This window comes from Elaeis guineensis, chromosome 12 (assembly GCF_000442705.2).
Source record: "Elaeis guineensis isolate ETL-2024a chromosome 12, EG11, whole genome shotgun sequence".
In the NCBI taxonomy this organism is placed as follows: domain Eukaryota; kingdom Viridiplantae; phylum Streptophyta; class Magnoliopsida; order Arecales; family Arecaceae; genus Elaeis; species Elaeis guineensis.
In genome coordinates this window covers 9,321,253-9,342,626 of record NC_026004.2, presented here as the reverse complement: position 1 = coordinate 9,342,626, position 21,374 = coordinate 9,321,253, and positions in this window count along the sequence as shown.

The following is a 21,374-nucleotide window of genomic DNA, read 5'->3' as shown; positions in this document are numbered from 1 at the left end:
GGCTTCTTATCATGCCATAACTCGTAAGGTATGATAGGAACAGATTTAGAAAAAATTCTATTTAAAACATAAATAGCTGAAAGCAACACATGTCTCCAAAAAAAGATAGAAAGATCTATGAAGCTTATCATAGATCAGACCATATCTAATAGAGTCTGATTCCTCCTTTTGGATACTCCATTAAGCTAAGGTGTCCCTAGAGGTGTCCACTGTGAGACTATATCGTTATCCTTGTTAAGATTTGATGCCTCAAGATTCAGCCCACATTGAGCCCACAGTGAGGTTCGCGGCGAAAAATGGAGTCCAACGAGATCAAGATCACCTGAAACGGAGCTCGGATGGAGGAGATACGAGCTTTTGAAGTTGGCACGAGAATCGAGGTGGTGGAGGATCGCCGGCGACCGACGGCGGGTGGCAGCGGCGCGGCCGCAGGCGGCGGCGCGCAGGACGCGCAATCCAGACCCGCGCGGGACGCACGACCCAGGCCCGCGCGGGACACGCGACCCAAGCCCAGGCCCACGCGGGATGCGCGACCCAGGCCCGCGCGGGACGCGCGACCCAGGCCCGCGCGGGACGCGCGACCCAGGCCCGCGCGTCCCGCGCGACCCAGGCCCACGCGGGACGCGCGACCCAGGCCCGCGACCCTTTGCCCCGGTCCACCATGGACCGGGCGGTCCACGGAGGGGCCTGTGGACCGCATGGGCGTTTCCCACGCATTTCTCGCAGTCCACGGCACTATTCCGTAGACCGGAGTGCGATCCGACGGTCCAAGAGGCTCCCGGTCTTGATACGACGGTCTGGGACGTGATTTGGGTTGATTAAGGAGTCCTAATCACGATCTAAGTCATGATTAAGGTTATAAAAGGCCCTATACACAGAGAACAGGGTGAGTGGTTCGGGTTTCTCGCCGTACAGCACCGTACGAACCCGAGAAGAGAGAGAGAGAGAGGCGGAAGCGTTGCTGTGAGAGAAGGAGCAGGAGGCTCCTGGACAGCGGTCGCTAGGCTCTTCAAGAGTTCAGGGGGGTCTCCAAGAGAGAGAGAGCTTTTGTGAGGGGAACTTCTAGTGAGAGAGAATTGGGTGTACAAGGGTTGAGGGTGAGGTCTTCTCTTGTAAAATTTTTTTTTCATAGTGAAGTTTGCATGCCCCGTGGAGGCAAGCCCTTTTGTGGCTGATCCATGTATTTTGATTATTTTTTCTTTTGTTTTGTTTCTTCTTTTTTCCTGCTGCATCGCGTGGTATTGAAAGGATCTTGGGAGATGGTGTCCTGGCCAGACATCCACCCAACAAGTGGTATCAGAGCAAGGCGGTACAAGGACGCAGATTGCAGTGGTGGTGAGCAAGACTGAAAATGGAGAAAACAGGAACAATCAAGATGGAGATCAACAAGTTTGATGGTAAGAGTAATTTCTCCTTGTGGCAGGCAAGGGTGAAGGACGTGCTCATCCAACAGGGGTTGATCGATGCTCTCTTGTGCGATGAGAAGCCGACCACCATAGAGGTACGGGATTGGAAATGGCTACAGATGCAGGCGGTGAGTATCATCCGTATGTACCTGGCGGATGAGGTGGTGATCCATGTGCTGAGCGAGACTTCTCCGACGGTGCTATGGTCGAAGCTCGAGGAGTTGTACATGACGAAGTCTCTCACCAACACTCTTTTCCTCTGGAGACAGTTTTACCAACTGTGGATGACTGAGGGACAGAGCGTGCAGGAGCATCTGAGCCACTTCCAGAAGATCCTCACCGACCTTCTCAGCGTTGGCGAGAACGTTGAGGAGAAGAGCAGGGCGCTGGTTTTGCTGGCGTCGCTTTCCCCTTCGTACGAGTCTTTGGTGACTGCTCTTCTAGTGGGGAAGAGCACTATCAAGATGGATGAGGTCACCGCGGCGATACACCAGAACGAGGTTCTCAGGAGGGAGAACCCAGCTTCGAGCTCAGGTGGCGGTAGCTCAGCTTTGGTGGCTTCTGGAGGAGCAGGAGGCGGTAGACGGAGCGACAGGAGATCGCATCGAGGGCGGTCTAAGTCCAGGAGGGACTTGAGTAAAATCAGGTGTTACCGGTGTGAGGAGTTGGGGTATCTAGCCAGAGATTGCCCTCAACTGAAAAATCGGACGGTGGCTGCTGTAGCGACGGCCGGCAGCGATTCAGATGGAGATGTCCTGGAGATATCTGACGAGATATCTACTTCTTCCCAGCAGTGGATATTAGATTCTACATGCCCCTATCATGTGTGTTGCAGAGAGGAGCAGTTTGACTCCCTGGAGAACAGTGAGAGCACTATATATCTGCCGGATGGATCGAGCTGTGCGATCAGAGGCATTGGGACGGTCAGCTGGAGGACACATGACGGTACAGTGAGGAGATTGGGGGAGGTCCGATACATATCCGATTTCAGGCAGAATCTTATCTCACTTAGCAGACTTGATTCGAGAGGCTACAGGATGATAGCTGATGGAGGAATCCTGAGGGTGCTACACGGCGATAGGATTGTGCTGGAGGGAAAGAAGGGGAGCAGAGGACATTATTACCTGGCAGGGAGCCCAGTGCGAGGTGGAGCTTCGAGAGCCAGGTGGAACCCAGAGCGAGGTGGAGCTCCAGGAGGCGGATCGGGCACGAGACAGGAGACTCGGGAGGACGAGAGGTGACGTCGCAAAGTGAGATTCCTATTGCCGCAAGATGATGCCCCGAGCAAGTCTCAGGTCAGGAAGAGCACAGCATACGACGAAGATAAAATCGAGCAGCCTGGCTCGACTCCCATGTTTGCCCATCCATGATCAGCAGGCGATTGCCCCAGGGCATGGGGGCGAGGAGATCCAGAAGCTCTCGGAGTTTGGAGGAGACCGAATATCGAGTCGAGATGGAGATTGTTAGGATTTGATACCTCGAGATTCAGTCCATATTGAGCCCACAGCGAGGTTCGCGACGAAAAATGGAGTCCAACGAGACCAAGATCACCTGAAACGAAGCTCGGATGGAGGAGATACGAGCTTTTGAAGTCGGCACAAGAATCGAGGCGGTGGAGGACCGCCGGCGACCGGCGGCGGGCGGCAGCGGCGCGCGGGATGTGCGACCCAGGCCCAGGCCCATGCGGGACGTGCGACCCAGGCCCGCGCGGGATGCGCGACCCAAGCCCAGGCCCACGCGGGACGCGCGACCCAGGCCCGCGCGGGACGCATGACCCAGGCCCGCGTGGGACGCACGACCCAGGCCCGCGACCCTTTACCCCGGTCCACCGTGGACCGGGCGGTCCACGGAGGGGCCTGTAGACCGTGTGGGCGTTTCTCATGCATTTCTCGCGGTCCACGGCACTATTCTGTGGACCGGAGCGCTATCCGACTGCCCAGGAGGCTCCCGGTCTTGATCCGACGGTCTGGAACGTGATTTGGGTTGATTAAGGAGTCCTAATCATGATCTAAGTCGTGATTAAGGTTATAAAAAGCCCTGTACACAGAGAACAGGGTGAGTGGTTCGGGTTTCTCGCCGTACAGCGCCGTACGAACCCGAGAAGAGAGAGAGAGGCGGAAGCGTTGCTATGAGAGAAGGAGCAGGAGGCTCCTGGACAGCGGTCGCTAGGCTCTTCAGGGGTTCAGGGGGGTCTCCAAGAGAGAGAGAGCTTTTGTGAGGAAAACTTCTAGTGAGAGAGAATTGGGTGTACAAGGGTTGAGGGTGAGGTCTCCTCTTGTAAAATTTTCTTTTCATAGTGAAGTTTGCATGCCCTGTGGAGGCGAGCCCTTTTGTGGCTGATCCACGTATTTTGATTATTTTTTCTTTTGTTTTGTTTCTTCTTTTTTCCTGCTGCATCACGTGGTACTGAAAGGATCTTGGGAGGTGGTGTCCTGGCCAGACATCTACCCAACAATCCTTGAGATAGGTCCAAAATGTCTTATTAAGATATTCTCCTCTTCGATCTGATCAAAAAATCTTTATGAATTTTTCAGTCTGCTTCTCTATTTTATGTCTGAACTCTTTGAATTTTTCAAAAGCTTCAGACTTATGATGCATCAAATACACAAATTCATACCGTAAGTAATCATCGGTAAAGGTTATGAAGTAGACATAACCATCCTTGACCTATACATTGAATAGACCACACACGTCAGTATATACCAGGACTAATATCTCAATGATCCTTTTTTTATGTCCCACAAAAGATAGCTTAGCCATCTTTTCTTGAAGATAGGACTCATAAATCAGATAAGAGTCGAAAGTCAATGATCTGAGAAGACCATCTTTCTCTAGTTTGTTAAGTCTATCCTCTCTTATATGGTCCAGTCTAAAGTACCACAGATATTTCTGGCTAATCCTATCTCTAAGTCTCTTAGGTCCTACGATATTCATAGTCTGCTCGTTAAAGTTAACACTTACATCCACATGTAAATAATAAAGACCGTCAATCAAGAAAGCACATGGAACAATTTTATTTTCAAAATAAATTATATACATATCTTTATTAAAATAAAAATTATAGTTATGCTGTGCTAGCATGGATACAGAAATCATATTTCTACTGGCTACAGGTACAAAATAACAGTCTTTCAAAATTAAACTAAATCCTAACGATAGTCACAAAGGATAGATCCCGATAGCTATAGTAGCAACTCTTACTCCATTGTCGACTCGAAGAATGATCTCACCTTTCCTCAGCCTTCTAACTTTTTTCAGACCCTGCATAAAAGTACATAAGTGAGCACTTGAACTAAAATTTAGAACCCAACTAGAAGAAGAAAAATCATTAGATTAGCTTCAATTACGAGCAAATTAGATGTACTTTCAGAAGGCCCGTCCTTCTTCATGTTCTTGACGCTCGTCGGGTAGGTCGGATAGTTTTTTCTCCAATGGCCTTCGATATTGCAATGAAAATACTTTCTCTTATTGTCGGCCTTCTTGGGCACCTCCTTCTTGGGCTTGCTCTTGTTCTTTTGCTTCTTCGCAAGCTTCTTGTTCTTCTTTTAAGTAGACTTTTTCTTGAAGGAAGCCTATTCTACAGTCAGAACTGTACCTTTTAAATCTTTTAAGATGCCCTCGACTGTTACCAACATATTCAATAATTCGGACAAAGTGTAATTAATTTTATTCATATGGTAGTTCATGATGAATTGCTCAAATAAATCAGAAAGAGATTAGAGGATCAAATGCACCTATAATTTCTTGTCCATCATCATCCCGAGCTTCTGAAACTCTTCAATGTCCTTGATCATTATCAAACAATGATCATTGACGGACTGCCCATCATACATCTTTATTCTAAAAAATTTAAGAAAGATCTCAAAGCGAGCTATGCGACTCTACTCACCATACAACTCTTGTAGGTGAGTCAGCATGTTTTTGATAGTTTGCATGTCTTCATGCTAACACTGAAAATCATTGGACATAGACGTAAGAATATAGTACTTCATCCTATTATCTTCATCCATCCACTTCTCAAGTATAGCCCATTGATCAGGGGATGGATGAGCTAGCAATGCAGGTGCATCCTGATCTAAGACATGGGTTAACTTTTCAGAACTGAAAATGATTCTCAAGTTTCTGAGCCCGTCTTTGTAGTTTATCCCGATCAACCTATTAGTGTTAAAGATACGGGCTAAAGGATTTGAACTCGACATGATAATCTATAGAAAGAATAGTTTCTAATTAGATGTTTAAATTTGTTAAATGTTTGTTCTAGAGACTTTAAAAATAAACAAGGCTCCCACTATTTTCTTGAGTCTCTCATACTCCTCGGATGGAAAAATAAAAACTTATATGCGATAGATTTCTAATGGATACTGCAGTCTCATTGATCTATATACACTTCACCTAATAGTTATTGGTAAGCACAGACGTATGTGTGGATAACATCTTATCCATTGCTTCATTAAGTAAGATACAACGGATTCAGTCTCTAAGTCCTGTTGCCTCACCTAACTATTATTGACATATTTTTTTAGTTAAGTCAGACCCACCATTCACTAGCGAGCACAAAGCCGTCATTGGGTCCCTCACCTAATAGTTATTGGGCCCAACCCTATCTTTAGCTCGAGATATCAAATGTCAATAGAGTGATTGTATTTTTTTGATGCAACCGAACTACTGTAACCAGCTGAGAATGATCAATGCCAGGAAGGTATCTATATCTCTACAATGATGGAAGATTGCTAGACTTAATATTTAGTGAGAAGATTTAAATTCAGATCTCATCTAAATCAGTACATCTAATGTCTGACTGATCAGATTCAGGTCAACACAGTCTCATATCTGACTAACCTAGTCAGTATGGGTAAACTCAAGTTAACAAGTAACGTAATAAAAATATAATCTTCCAAAATGGCCAGATAAGTTAAGTTGAGTGAGAGTCCTCTCATTGCTTTTCTTAGACACCAACAAATTGGTTAGGTCAGACAATGGAACTAATTAAATAATCACCATCTAGGTATTTATCTTAGATACCAAATTGGTCAATTAGAATCGATTAGATTAGCCTATTGAGCCCGAGCCTGAATCACTGAGCCAAATTCGATCTTGAGTCAATCAATTTACATCAAAATATGAATCAATGCGATCAACTACAACTAAACTCAATTTTGAGCTTTTTTGACCTAATCTTAACCAATCATTGATTAGGTTCGATCAACTGTTTAAAATCAATAATGGATTCTAACTTGATCGAATCAATCGATCCTAACTGTAGTTTGATCACTAGACCTAATTTGTTCAACCCATACCTATGTGTAATAACATAATTTTTAGATTCTAAAAATATTTTTTAGATTATGTTTCATTGCATGCATTAATAGCTTATGATCATGAATCAGTTTCAGATCTAAATTTAAAGTCATATATCTTATATATGCAGTTTTAGATCTAAACAATAAAACATATATCATATATATAATTTTTATATCTAAAATTAAAATTACATATATCTGATACGTACAAAATTAGATCTAAAATAATGATTAAAATATATTGAAGATATTTTTTAAAAATTGATTCGCATCAAACTAGGATAATTTTTTCAATATAGGGGATAAACCCTATATCAGGACAACCTTATACCAGTATGATGTAAATTTTTAATTATTCTAATTTTAGATCTAAAATGATTAAAGACATATCACATACATCTATTTTCATATCTAAAATATTGATTTAAATTTTTCAAAATTAATTTTAAAATAGATCAATCTTGTGCTAGGATAAATATTTCGAAAATAATTTTCAGTTTGGGATAGCACCACCATATTGCCCACTCCTACCATAACAAATAGACAATTATTCCATAGCAGTCAATAACATGCAAAGATAAGAAAATCATATGCACGTCATGCTGAGTAAAGCCTCGTTTAATGATTGTAGGAAATCCCATATATAGCATGATGATCCAAAATGTCATCATAAGCCCACATGAAATCCCTTTGTAATGCCTCATTGGCCATGCAATCTGCCCCTCGATTTGCCTCTCTAAAAGTATGAGAAACTTTATAAATATTACCACTTGCATTCCATTGCCGAAAATCTCTAATACAAGGAATATGTTTGAGCAAATGTAATGAAGAATCCTTTAACCAAGATACCACAATAGCAAAGTTTCCCTCCAATCAGATCCGTGTAGCATGAAGTTCCTCTATATCTCCATCATAATATCATCGAAACTTCTTTCGATGGATTGAAACCATTCTAACTCTACCCTTCGAGGATCATCGATCATCAAGATGATTCTCAATAAATCCCATAATCCACTAGTGACATCTAGCAGTATATAGTAGCAACTCAGCAAAATGAAAATATGAATATGTAGGTGCAGTTACTATATGATTCGATCCTTTTATCATGAGTCTTGACTTGATGGAGGTCATGAAGAACTCATCAAATTTTATTGTCGGTCATATGCCAGATTAGCTCGACTCGAGTTTACTTGTGAATCTCGTAGAAACTCTTTTTCAGTATTCACACTTGCTTTGGTCAAAGACTTTCTGAACTCAGTCTCGCGAATCGTATAGGACTTCTCCTTTTCTATCAAAGTTGATAGATTTTATTTAGGTATATCCTACTCCTAACAGGAAACTTGAACCCACAATAGCCAACATATACAGCAAGGATTCAAATGACTAGGGACCACATGAACTTGCAGTCAAAATACAGTAATCTCACTGCGAATAGTTGATGCATCGCAAGTCAAAGGACCACTCACACCACTACAGTATCGAGAAAATCACTGATCAGTGAGTGACATCCAAATGATTTTTCGTGTTGATCATGCTCAGTGCAAGTTGTTTTCTAACAACCACCGGCACTCTCACCTCAGTGTTCCTACACTACAGATCCAAGACTCATCTGTCCAAAAGGAAGGTGATCCATGTACCGATCTCAAATGGATTGATCACTATCCTCCATGATGATTCTTCGATCGGGAGCATTTAGAAACTAACCACTAATAATATATATCTCAAATTGTCAATACTTTGAGAATATATAAAATTATAAAATCATCTTTGTTAATTTTTAGAACAAATCATATACACAAATATGATTAGAAAAAAATTATCCTTTATTAATAATAAATATATTATAAGTACAAAGATATACTCTAGAATCACATAATGTGTTAGCCAATAATTGACTTCTAGAGCACACATCCAATTTTGAGAAGATGGATATCTCAACACATGAAAAATTATGATTTAAGCAGGCAAATATTTGGATTTGATTCATCACTCCTTTAATGGAAACTTGATGATTGTTTTCTTGAGCGATCCCATGAATAAGCACCAAGCTTCCTACCATACCACTGCCCATAATACTTAGGAACAATTTATAAGCAGTATTCAGTTTGGGATAGCATCACCATGTTGCCCACGCCTGCAATAACAAATGGACAGTTATTCTGTAGCAGTCAATAACATGTAAAGATAAGAAAATCATATGCACATCATGCTGAGTAAAGCCTTATTTAATGACTGTAGGAAATCCCATGCGCATCTGCTTGAAGTAGATATATAGCATGGTGATCCAAAATTTCATCATAAGCCCACATGAAATCCCCTTGTAATGCCTTATTGGCCATGAAATCTGCCACCTGATTCGCCTCTTTAAAAGTATAAGAAACTTTATAAATATTACCACTTGTATTCCACCACTGAAAATCTCTAATACAAGAAATATATTTGAGCAAATGTAATGAAGAATCCTTTAACCAAGATACCACAGTAGCAAAATCCCCCTCCAACCAGATTTGGGTAGTGTGAAGTTCCTCTACAGCAACTCTGACACCAAGCCACGCAGCCGTTAGTTCAGCATAAGGAACGAACAAATGAGGGAGTAGTTTACCTCCAGCTTGGAGCATGAAGGCATCATGATCCCTAATGACATAAACTGCAGCCGCTTTGTTATGCACAACAAATGCATCAAAATTGATTTTTAACACCCCAACGGAAGGGGGTAGCCAAAACATGGAATAGGGTTGATGCAAAGGAGTTCTTCGTAGTTGGCTATCCCAGTACTGACACGGGGTTTGTGGGTATTGAAGTTAAAGAAAATCAAAATTTTTAACAAAAACCATCAGCTTGTGCATGAGTTGTGCAATCATTATTTAGTTATTATTAAAAATACGCTCATTTCTAGCCCATCAAAGTACCCAAGCAGTATATGCCAAAATTGACCTCTGGTGGTGACCTATCAACACCAGCAACGAGGTACAAGAAAAGGTCAATCGGTACATACTTCTTAGTTGATTCCAAAACATCTGTGCATTTTTACATTGAATAATAGGATGCTCACAATCCTCCACCTGATTAGAACATACATCACAATATTTTTCAGTCATAAGAATTATGTTGCAGTGGCTGAGGACATCTTTACAAGGCAACCGATTCTATACCAATTTTCACCAAAAAGTTTTAACGTGCAAAGGCACCCGTAAAGACCAAATCCAAGCAGAATCAACCTGCACATTTTGAACATGACTAGTAAAAGATAACCTCTTTATATCACTCAAAGAAATATATAATAATTTTGAAGATCCCCGTACCAACTGATCAGACCACTCACCTTGCGATAATGGTATTGTACAAATAAGATTCAAAAGATCCGTTAAAAAAAGAAGAGCAAGATAATGAATGTTCCATTTTCTGTTAGTTTGTATAAGATCAGAAACGTGTATATCAAAATCTAAATTGTTCATATTAATATATGTAGGCCAGACCATAATTGGAATTGTAGTTATCCAAGGGTCCTTGTAGACATTAATTACAGTGCTAGAACCAACCACCCATTGAAATTGATACTTGATAAGATCACCAGCCTGAGCAAATTATTTAGAACTGGGTAGAAGAGGCAGAACCATTTGTGATAACCATGGTTGTTTGTGTATAGGCTTTCTACAAGGTCATGCAGCAGGCTTTCTATGGAACACACAATGTCCATATTGTACACCTGCTATTGTGCAATACATGAACTCCTATGATTTCGTCAAACTGGACCTATCCATTATGACATTGAACTGCCTCCATGGGACAAATCCTTCGTTGCTCGAACCGATTCCATGCATTAATTCTTGGAGCCAACATTCCTTTCTGTCAGAAATCTTGACATGTCATTTGAGCTGCAGCTCATGTTAGCTCAAATGTTGCAACATGATTTGTTTATCAATCATTGTTTGGGCATGAAACGTGGATGATTCAAAAAGATGAAATGGTGGCTACCTTTGATCAAGGAGGATGTAGGTGAGACTTCTTGTATAAAAAATTGTTACTGCTGCAAATGAATTTCTCAGAAAAATGATTTTCTAGGTAGGCAACAAGATAATGTTTCAGGATTATGGGGAAAGATCTTAGGGTCCATTGATGCCTTAAGTAATCATCTAGATGAAATATTTAACCATCAAAATGTTGTTAAGATGGTTGTGGACAGCATCATGCAAATTGGCTTTGTCTGGGAAAATTTAGAGATGTTTCGAGACTATAGATGGAGATCTTAGGGTTCATTAATGTTCCAGCAATCATCAAACAAGAGATTTAACTATCAAATTGTTTTTAAGATAATCATGGACAACTAATACACATTGGCTCGATTGGGAAAATTTGGAGATAAGTTGCTACCAATACAGCAGTATAAGAAAGGCCTGATAGAGATATCAACATGCATGGATGAATGCTTAGTGATTAATAAAATATGATAATTGGATAAACGAATCTGCCTAGATTTTTTTTTTTCAAGAATTTTATTTTGAATCTAAAAATGGTCAACTTAAATCTCATAATTCATGTATCATGGACATCTACAATACAGAATAATAGATGGTTTCACTAAATCTCTCTAGTGATTTAAGAGGAGTCAAACTCACTATTGTAGAATGTTATGTGCATACATAAATATACATATACATATGCATATACATATACATACATACATATATGTAAATATATACATTTACATATGCATATTTTTATAGTAATAGTAATTTTAAAATTCAATAAAAATATTATTTATTTATGTAATTAGCTTTGTGATATATTCTCTTGCATATTGGCATCTAAAGGAGAGTATAGGAGTTATGGTGCTATCCCTCAAAAATTTGGACCTATCCCTCCTGTGGTTTTTTCAGGAATAAAAATTCTGGTTGCTTAAGCCCCCAAATAAAATTTTTTTTAAAAAAAAGTGAGGAATGATACCTGGGTGTCCAAAATACTGCTGGTGTCTTTCCAATGTGGTGGCACGCGTGTGACCACAAATCCTCTGGAACTTGATTCCATTTCCCAGTTCTTTTCCATTCATAACTCGAAACCCTTCCATCTTTGGAAAGCTAAAGGATGCGGTGGTGGACAAGTGTGTAGTGAGGATTAAAAGTTTTGTGGCGGCACAAATGGACTGCACGTTCTTATCGGGTTGGATTCTTGCGTGCAGTATCAGAATCAGAATGGAACAAATGTATTTGGATTCTTACCACCATTTGAATCATGTTGCACAACTTCCCTGCTCACATAGCTTACAAGAATATGATTTTTTTTTTTTTTCACTTTTGTCCCTCCTTACGTGTTGATGTGGCTACTCCAGAATAAGATGCTAGACGATAATTTGTCTACTTGCTAAATCCCATGATGCCCTACTTGGTTCATAATGTTCATGAAATATTTATATGATAAATCATCCATCATCTATTCCATTATATAACTAAAATTATATGTTTTTCACAAATACCCATTATGACAACTCAAGCAGTTTCTATAAATTTTGTATGCTATGCTCCAGAAATTACTACTATGTTTAAGGGATAAGTAAATAATTAAATGACTACTCTTACAATGGCTAAGAAATGCTAGAGAATGTTATGTTCAGTCTCATAAAATGTTCTCACTATCAAGTGGATTGATATGTATGAAAAGAATGATTCAACGCATAATGCTGGTAAGCTGTCATTCGAGACTATAGAGCTTGATGTTTTTTCTTTTATCTTGGTTGATGTTTTTCTATTTTGTTAATTTATTAGTGTCTTGCTGTACTTTTCATAATTTCTATCTACGTAATTAAAACATGATTCAATGCATAGTGTTGATAAGCTGCTACGCAAGATTACAGAGAATTCGATGTTTTTCCTTTTGTTGCTTCATGTTTTTTGTTTAATTTATTGATTGATTAGTCTCTTACTGTACCTTTCACAGTTTCTATCCACATAATTAAAACATGGTGAAGTGTCTAAATGAAGGTATAATAGAAAGAGCTGGCAATCATAGCCTCTCTAAAACTAGCCAAAGAGATTTCTGGATAAGATCTTTCTATTTCAATGCCATTGTAGAGTAGGAAGAGATGAGCCAATTGAAGCTTATCCCAATCCTACCACACAATGGAGCCGCATTAGGTAAAGGGAATAAGATAAGTCTTAGAATATTTCATACAAGCTCCTTGTGGCTATGACCCATCTACAAGGGGCTTGGGATGACAAGAGATAGTGAAAAATGGATTAGTCAAATAACAATACATAAAGGCAATTAATTACATGATCTCATTGTCTACATGCAAAATAGTGGCAAAATGGATGAAAATTTCAAGCTGAAGTGAACTATAAACCAAAATCTTCTAACAACCAAACCTGCCTACATCATTCTTTCCTCATAATTTATAACAGAAATAGATAAATAACTATATGTCTTTGTCCAGTTTTTGACTGGATTTGTCAGACAACAAATTGGTGACTGTTGTAATGGGCACTATTTGTCATTGTAATGAACAATAATATTGAAAATATAACGAAATATAATATATTGTGTCATGATTTATGATTTATCAAACAATATTTTTGTTATATTTGGCTCCAAATCTTATTTCCTTTTCCGTTTCCCGTGATATCAAGGAATTCTACACCGATTGAAACTCTATTTTTTGAGAAAGTTTTCTTCCTTTATAAAGAGGCCCCTGGCATCCTTTCTTGGAGAATAGAGGCAAGAGCGCGCGGAGAAATTTCTAGGGCTTCTTGCGGGAGATTTTTCCTTGCTTTCTCGTGTCCGCAGGCTTTGTTCTCGAGTCGACCTCTCACCTGTGAGTCGACCTCTCACCTGTGCCTCTTGTGCGCGGGATCTGTTCTCTGGCCTGTGTCTTCTCGTGTGCGCGTGCTCTGATCTCTGGCCGATCTCTCTTGCTTGTTCTTCGGTGCTGGCCTGTTCTCTGGCCGATCTCTCGGCTGTGCCTTGTGCGCGGGTTCTGTTTTCTGGCCGATCTCTCGGCTGTGTCTCGTGTGCAGGTGTTTTCTGGCTTCTTTCTGTTGGCCTTCGGGTGGTGATCTACCTGTCTTCTTCTTCTTGGTTTACAGATACTTTGTGCTGCTACGGCTGGTAAGGAGGTATCATCTTGATTTTTTGCCGAGGGTTGAGGAAGGTATCTTCATCAAGTATTGTTTTTTATCTTGATCTATTGCCGAGGCTGAGATTGGTTGATCCTTTTGGATCTTGGTTGCCTTCTATTCGATATATTGTTGCCTTCTTGTGGGATTCGGAAAAAGGTATTTTATACCTTATATTGTACCTATTTTTGAGACGGATTTATAGTGAAATTGCTCCTCCTCCCCGTGGATGTAGGCCTTTTGTGCCGAACCATGTAAATCTTGATCTTTGTCTTTGTTTATTTATGCCTGCAATGTGTTTGGTGAATTGTCTCAAAGAAATTAGATATTAGATCACAAGCCCAGATCGATCCAATCCGGTGCGCGTTGCTCCAACAATTGGTATCAGAGCATCTGGATGGCTGGTGACAAGAAACCAAGTTTCTCAATGGCTAATGATCCGGTGTCTGTCTCACACTCCACCACCGTCAGGCATGAAGTGACCGTCTTTGATGGCACGGGAGATTTTTCACTATGGAAGGTAAGGATGAAATATCTATTAGTTAAAGAAGGTGTTGCAAAAGCCCTTAAGGGTATAGATTCAATTCCGGGAGATAATGAAGCAGTTAAAGAAGAGATTAACGAGAGAGCCCTAGGAACCTTGTTTTCAGATTTAAGTGATAAAGTCCTTCGTAATGTTGTGGAACTAGACACAGCCAAAAGTGTATGGGAAAAATTAGACAGTTTATACATGGCAAAATCTCTGACCAATAGATTATATTTGAGAGAAAAATTACACACATTTCGTATGACAGAAGGAACTTCACTTAAAGATCACTTGGATGAATATAATAAGCTCCTGCTAGATTTAGTAAATGTTGGTGTCGATGTAGATGAAGAAGATAAGGCTTTGATTCTAATTTACTCTTTGCTCAAGTCATTTGAGCATATTACCACTACCATACTTTATGGAAGAGAAACAATAAGTCTTGAAGAAGTAGAAGCTACTTTGTTATCCAATGAACTTAGATTAAAAGTACAGCTTCAGCATCAGGCTCAGACTTCAGCTCAAGGTCTTGTTGTTAGAGGTAGAGATGAACAGAAAAAGAGTGGACAAGGTAGGAGTAAGTCCAAAAATAGATCAAAGTCTAGGCCTAAAAGACCAGGTATTTGTCACTACTGCAAAAAGCCAGGTCACTGGAAATCTGAGTGTAGACTTCTACAATCTAAAAGGGAAAAGGAACAAAAGGATAAAGGAACAATATCTGATACAGCATCAATTGCAGTTTCTTCAGGAAGTCATAGCAGTATATCAGATGATGCAGTATTCACAGCTGCCTGCAGTGTTAGTCATACTGACACTTGGATAGTGGACTCTGGAGCATCTTTCCACATGACACCTCACAAGGAATGGTTCTCTTCATTTAGATCTTGTGAAGGTGGTACTGTTCTTCTTGGAGATGATGGTATCTGTAATATAGAAGGTATTAGAACAATTCAAATTAAATCAAATTCAAATACCATGGTGATATTGGATGATGTTAGATATGTTCCTAAATTAAAAAAGAACCTTCTCTCAATACATGCCTTTGACAGAGCAGGATATGAGGGCAGATGGGGTAGAGGATCTATTACTATCAATAAAGGGGTATTAACTTTATTAAAAGGTAAATTAAGTGGAACCCTTTATTACTTGGATGGCAGTACAGTTGTGGGTCAGGCATCAGCAGTACAATCTTCTCTTGAGCAGTTGACACACTTATGGCACCAGAGACTAGGACACATTTCAGACAGAGGTCTACAGGAGCTGAGCAGACGTGGTCTGCTGAGAGGTCAGAAGATTGGTGCACTTGGATTCTGTGAGCACTGCATATTTGGAAAACAACACAGAGTCAGCTTCACTACAGGCGTGCACAGGACAACTGGTATATTAGACTATATTCATTCTGACCTATGGGTACCTGCCCCAATTATATCAAAGGGTGGATCAAGATATATACTCACTTTTATTGATGATTACTCCCGAAAAGTCTGGATATACACCATTAAAAATAAGAGTGATGTATTTGAAACATTCAAATGGTGGAAGTCTATGGTCGAGAGGCAAACTGAAAGGAAGGTGAAAACTTTTCGGACTGATAATGGTTTAGAATTTTGTTCTACAGAATTTGATGACTTTTGCAAGACAGAAGGCATTCTCAGACATAGAACAACAGTGGGTACACCTCAACAGAATGGTGTGGCAGAACGCATGAACCGGACACTATTAGAGAGAGTCAGATCTATGCTATCTAGTTCAGGGTTAAGTAGAGATTTTTGGGCAGAGGCCGCTCACACAGCCTGCTATGTTATAAACCGATCTCCAGCATCAGCATTAAGTATGAAGACTCCCGAAGAGATGTGGACAGAAAGACCTGCAGATTATTCAAAACTCAGAATCTTTGGGTGCCCTGCTTATGCATATGTAAAAGATGGGAAGTTGAACCCTCGGGCTAAAAAGTGCATATTTATTGGATATGCATATGGGATAAAAGGCTACAGATTATGGTGCACAGAACCTGGATCTCAAGGATTTCTAGTCAGCAGAGATGTGACATTCCATGAGACAGCCATTGATTCAAGGCAGCTACAGCCTAATTCTTCTCAAAGTGATCAGGATCGGGGTCAGCAGGATAGGAAGGTTGTAGACATTGATCAGACTATTAAATCACAACAACAACAGACAGATGCACAGATTCAGACTCAGGAGGAGGTGACATTACAAGATCAGGATCAGATTGAGAGTATTGCCACTCACAGACCAAAGCGTCAGATCAGAGCACCTCAAAGGTATGGTTTTGAGGATTCTGCTTGTGCTGAGTTAGTCTATTATGCTCTGAGTGTTGCAGACACCATTGGTGATGAGCCGACCATATTTCAGGAGGCCATTAGTAGTTCACGAGCTGATGAATGGACCATGGCTATGGTTGAAGAACTTCAGTCTCAAGAAAAGAATCAGACTTGGGAATTAATCAAATTACCAAAGGGTGAAAAGGCAATTGGCTGCAAATGGATCTTTAAAAGAAAAGAAGGAGCCACTCCCCAAGACTTAAAATATAAGGCCAGGTTGGTAGCAAAGGGATACAGTCAACGAGAGGGTATTGATTACAAGGAGGTATTTTCTCCTGTAGTCAAACACTCATCTATCCGGGTGTTACTTGCTTTTGTAGTTTCTCAAAATCTGGAGCTGGAACAACTAGATGTTAAGACAGCCTTTCTTCACGGTGATTTAGAGGAACAGATCTATATGCAACAACCACCTGGTTTTGAGGTTCCAAATAAAGAAGATCATGTATGCCTACTCAAGAGATCATTATATGGTCTCAAGCAGTCTCCAAGACAGTGGTACCGCAAATTTGACAGATTTATGGTTGACCATGGATACAGTAGATCTCCATATGACAGTTGTGTGTATCACCAGCAGCTTTCAGATGGGTCCTTTTGTTATTTGTTATTATATGTGGATGATATGCTAATTGCAGCCAAAGACATGATAATCATCCAGAAACTGAAAGCCGAGCTCAGTACTGCATTTGATATGAAGGACCTTGGACCGGCAAAGAAGATACTTGGGATGGAGATTATTCGTGACAGACAGTCAGGTAGACTCTTCCTTACTCAGCATAGTTATATTGAAAAAGTCTTGGACAGATTTGGTATGTCTACAGTCAAGCCTGTCACTACCCCCTTTGCCAGTCATTTTAGACTTTCTGCCAGAGACTCTCCTCAGACTGAGGATGAGGAGAGATATATGTCTAGAGTGCCATATGCGAGCGCAGTTGGCAGCATCATGTACGCGATGGTCTGCACTCGACCTGATATTTCACAGGCAGTAAGCGTAGTAAGCAGATATATGGATAAACCTGGAAAGGCTCACTGGTCAGCTGTGAAATGGATACTTAGATATCTGAAAGGCACTTCTAAATTGGGATTGATATTTTCTACACAGAGTAATTGCATAGCTACAGGATTTTGTGATTCAGATTATGCTTGTGACTTGGACAGGAGAAGATCTTTGACAGGATATGTGTTTACTCTTTCTGGATGTGCAGTCAGTTGGAAGGCTACTTTGCAGTCTACAGTTGCTTTATCTACCACTGAAGCAGAATATATGGCATTGACAGAGGCAGCAAAGGAAGCTATTTGGTTAAAAGGGTTAGTACAGAATTTGGGTCTCAAACAGGATTGTTTAGACATTCATTGTGACAGTCAGAGTGCTTTGCACCTTGCCAGAGACCAGATGTATCATGAACGAACAAAACATGTAGATGTCAGATATCACTTCATCAGAGACCTAGTAGAGAAAGGTGATGTCAGACTTCAGAAAATATACACTGCCCATAATCCAGCTGACATGTTCACTAAACCAATCCCTGCAATTAAGTTCAGGAATTCCCTGAACTTGATTGGAATAAATATTTGGTAATGCCCTGAGGGGCTTGTGGTGAGGAGGAGGCTATAAATTTTTTTTTCATATGATATAAAGGTACAATATTTGTCGCAAGGAGGAGGATTGTTATATTTGGCTCCAAATCTTATTTCCTTTTCCGTTTCTCGTGATATCAAGGAATTCTACACCGATTGAAACTCTATTTTTTGAGAAGGTTTTCTTCCTTTATAAAGAGGCCCCTGGCATCCTTTCTTGGAGAATAGAGGCAAGAGCGCGCGGAGAAATTTCTAGGGCTTCTTGCGGGAGATTTTTCCTTGCTTTCTCGTGTCCGCAGGCTTTGTTCTCGGGTCGACCTCTCACCTGTGAGTCGACCTCTCACCTGTGCCTCTTGTGCGCGGGATCTGTTCTCTGGCCTGTGTCTTCTCGTGTGCGCGTGCTCTGATCTCTGGCCGATCTCTCTTGCTTGTTCTTCGGTGCTGGCCTGTTCTCTGACCGATCTCTCGGCTGTGCCTTGTGCGCGGGTTCTGTTTTCTGGCCGATCTCTCGGCTGTGTCTCGTGTGCAGGTGTTTTCTGGCTTCTTTCTGTTGGCCTTCGGGTGGTGATCTACCTGTCTTCTTCTTCTTGGTTTCACAGATACTTTGTGCTGCTACGGCTGGTAAGGAGGTATCATCTTGATTTTTTGCCGAGGGTTGAGGAAGGTATCTTCATCAGGTATTGTTTTTTATCTTGATCTATTGCCGAGGCTGAGATTGGTTGATCCTTTTGGATTTTGGTTGCCTTCTATTCGATATATTGTTGCCTTCTTGTGGGATTCGGAAAAAGATATTTTATACCTTATATTGTACCTATTTTTGGGACGGATTTATAGTAGAATTGCTCCTCCTCCCCGTGGATGTAGGCCTTTTGTGCCGAACCACGTAAATCTTGATCTTTGTCTTTGTTTATTTATGCCTGCAATGTGTTTAGTGAATTGTCTCAAAGAAATTAGATATTAGATCACAAGCCCAGATCGATCCAATCCGGTGCGCGTTGCTCCAATAATTTTCAAGTACCATTATACTTTGAATTTAAATTATGCAATCTTATTAGGATGAACCAAACAAAGAGTCACATCAAATGACAACTATTAATCCCATTATGTAATGATTGTTGTATCAGGATTATAGTTAAAGCATTAGAAATTGTTATAATAATAAACATAATATTATAACTACCATTACTATGGAGAAAAATTCTATAGGTGTAAAACATCACCGAAACTTAGCTCTGCACTGTGGCACAATGAAATTAGTGCCAGTTTGGGTTCCAAGAAATTATTCTATTTTAAACCTTGAATAAAAGTTTTTCAGTTTTGTGCAAGTAAAGAACCATTCCGATAAGTGGTGGCAAGGGGATATGAATGACTCGTAAAGATCAGCAAACTACGTCGGGGTGATTGAATATTAAAATTGTGAATGCGCTGAGAAGCTTTTCATTTTAGCACCCTGAAGTATTTTTATTCAAAAAAATATATCACAATTATATGCAAAGAAAAAAAGCATTGAAAAGTATATCATGCGTGCGATGTATTCTTAAAATACTTTTTTTTTCCAAGTAAGGATGGGATGGCATACAAGGTGTCACAGCATGCATTGAAGTGATCCTTGTCCACTGTCCCTATTCCCCTAAGTACCAAACTGGGGAATGGAGAAAAGCACGTGATGTGGATAATGCCTTCAAGCAAACACACCAATGCTTATCCTCTCCAGCCTTCTCCTTTATAGCCTTCCCTTCTTTACCTCAACATTCCATTCCTTTTGCGTGTGCCTCCAAAACAATCTTCTCTCCACATGCATGTTTGTTAGAATTTGACGCCTCGAGATTTAGCCCACATTGAGCCCACAGCGAGGTTCACGGCAAAAAACGGAGTCCAACGAGACCAAGATTACCTAAATCGGAGCTCGGATGGAGGAGATACGAGCTTTTGAAGTCGGCACGAGAATCGAGGCGGCGGAGGACCGCCGGCGACCGGTGGCGGGCGGCAGCGGCACGGCCGCAGGCGGCGGCGCGCGGGACGCGCGACCCAGGCCCACGCGGGATGCGCGACCCAGGCCCGCGGCCCCTTTGCCCCGGTCCACCGTGGACCGGATGGTCCATAGCGGGGCCTGTGGACCGCGTGGGCATTTCCCACGCGTTTCTCACGGTTCACGATACTATTTCATGGACCGGAGCGCGATCCGACGGCCCAGGTGGTTCCCGATCTTGATCCGACGGTTTGGGACGTGATTTGGGTTGATTAAGGAGTCTTAATCATGATCTAAGTAGTGATTAAGATCTATAAAAGCTCCTGTGACGAACAGAGAGGTTAGGGGGTTGGTTTCTCGCGCAGTACGAATCCGAGAAGAGAGAGAGGCGAGAGCACTGTGAGAGAAGGAGTATGAGGCTCCTGGACAGCGGTCGCCAGGCTCTTCAGGGGGTCTCCAAGAGAGAGAGAGCTTTTGTGAGGAAAACTTCAGGTGAGAGAGAATTGGGTGTACAAGGGTTGAGGGTGAGGTCTCCTCTTGTAAAATTTCTTTTTCATAATGAAGTTTGCATGCCCCGTGGAGGCGAGCCCTTTTGTGGCTGATCCACGTATTTTGATTGTTTTTCCTTTTATTTTATTTCTTCTTTCTTCCTGCTGCATCGCGTGGTACTGAAAGGATCTTGGGAGGTGGTGTCCTGGCCAGACATCCACCCAACAAGTGGTATCAGAGCAAGGCGGTACAAGGACGCAGATTGCAGCAGTGGTGAGCAAGACTGAAGATGGAGAAAATAGGAACAATCAAGATGGAGATCAACAAGTTCGATGGTAAGAGCAATTTCTCCTTGTGGCAGGCAAGGGTGAAGGACATGCTCATCCAACAGGGGTTGATCGATGCTCTCTTGTGCGATGAGAAGCCGACCACCATGGAGGTGCAGGATTGGAAACGGCTATAGATGCAGGCGGTGAGTACCATCCGCATGTACCTGGCGGATGAAGTGGTGATCCATGTGCTGAGCGAGACTTCTCCGACGGTGCTGTGGTCGAAGCTCGAGGAGTTGTACATGGCGAAGTCTCTCACCAACACTCTTTTCCTCTGGAGGCAGTTTTACAAACTGCGGATGACTGAGGGACAGAGCGTGCAGGAGCATCTG